Source organism: Crinia signifera, chromosome 9, assembly GCF_055691185.1.
Source record: "Crinia signifera chromosome 9, ASM5569118v1, whole genome shotgun sequence".
Taxonomy (NCBI): domain Eukaryota; kingdom Metazoa; phylum Chordata; class Amphibia; order Anura; family Myobatrachidae; genus Crinia; species Crinia signifera.
In genome coordinates this window covers 58,456,134-58,458,122 of record NC_139225.1, presented here as the reverse complement: position 1 = coordinate 58,458,122, position 1,989 = coordinate 58,456,134, and positions in this window count along the sequence as shown.

Genomic DNA, 1,989 nt, shown 5'->3' with positions numbered 1-1,989 from the left:
ATGTAATACCCAAGCCAGGAAAAGACACTAAATTTCCTGAATCATATCGCCCAATCTCTCTGATTAGCACTGATGCAAAGATTCTGGCAAAAATATTATCTATACGACTAAATAGGGTTATAACTAGGGTGGTGCATCCAGACCAAACTGGTTTCATGCCGGGGCAATCGACATCGGTTAATGTTAGACGTCTATACTCGCATCTACAGGCCTCCCATGGGGATGAGTCCACCTCTGTCATTGTGTCACTGGATGCGGCAAAAGCCTTTGATTCAGTAGAGTGGCCGTTCCTATGGGAGGTTATGAGATGTATGGGAATGGGACCCATTTTTTTAAATGGGTTCAGCTACTTTATTATAAACCTACTGCCCGTATATCAGTAAACGGATACATTTCTACCCCATTTTCACTTTCGCGTGGTACTCGGCAGGGTTGCCCATTGTCTCCTGCTCTTTTTGCTTTGGCAATAGAGCCACTGGCATGCCTTCTCCGGGCACATCCAGAAATTTCTGGCCTTCAACTGAATAGTCGGGTTGATACAGTTGCATTGTATGCAGATGACTTGATGCTTTTCCTTAAAGATTATACGGTTTCCATGCCGATGGTACTTCAAGTGATAGAAACATTTGGGAAATACTCTGGTCTTACTATTAATTGGGCCAAGTCTTCCATCCTTCCTCTTAAGGGTCAGCCCCCTATCATACCCCATATTCCACTTCCATTACAGTGGGTTACCTCGTTTAAATATTTGGGTGTGTGGGTGTCTAGTAATATGCAGGAATTCGTCTCACTGAATGTAATGCCCCTCTTCGCATATTTAAAAGATAAGATTAGGATGTGGTCTAAACTTCCTCTGACATTAACTGGAAGAGCTAATTTAATAAAAATGATAGTGCAACCGAAATTTCTATATATATTTCAACAGGCCCCAATATATCTCTCAAATTCTATTTTTAAGAAACTTAACAGTATGGTCTCTTCCTTGATTTGGAGGAATAAGAGGCCTCGCATAAAATTAGATGTACTAACCAGACCTAAGGCATCAGGTGGTCTAGCACTTCCAAATTTTAGACTATATTATTATGCGGCTCAGTTATCTCATTTGAGACTATGGCTTCAGGAATGTCCCTCAGATTCCCTACCGAGCTTACTGGTTTATGAAATGAAACATGGGCTTTCACCCGTCCAGGCATTGTTTGGTGACATCTTTTCACATAAGAAGATACCACTTGTTATTCAGGCTCAAAAAATATGGAGAGAGATACATGTTTTAATGAAGTTTCAGGATGTTAACCCAGACACTCCTTTATGGAATTTTCAAAATTATACAAAGCTTTCCTCCCTTGACCCTAAAGTAGTGCGGGGTGAAAGGGAAGTAATATCTGTGGGTCAGCTATATCAGGATGGAGTCTTAAAATCTTTTAATCAGCTTAAAGATGAGTCTAATTTTACATCTATGTACTTCTTCAGATATTTGCAACTTCGTCACGCATTGTCTTTGCAGTTTCCTCAGGGCCCTCCTCATATTCGACCCTCTCCTCTAAAAGCATTCCTGTTAAAATTGGGCTATAAACATGCACTCTCATGTTTATATAATTTTCTTCAATCATATCATCATACTAATAATTTACCAAATCTGCAGCAGAAATGGGAATTAGAGGTGGGTAGGCTGTCTGAGGTTGAATGGAATGAGGCACTTGTATGTCCTCGTAATTCCACTGCTTCAATTAGATTTCAACAAATTCAATTGTTTATTTTACACAGAACCTACCTGACTCCGGTTAGATTAGTACAATTTGGTAGAAGAACTTCTGATATATGTCCCAAATGTAAATGTAACATAGGAACATTTTGGCATCTATTATGGGATTGTCCGGTGGTTAAACCATTTTGGACTAAAGTGCTTCAAGCTATATCTGTAACAGGAATTCCCTTAAATAACTTAACACCAAGATTTTGCTGCCTTGGGGTATCTGATAATGATGTCCT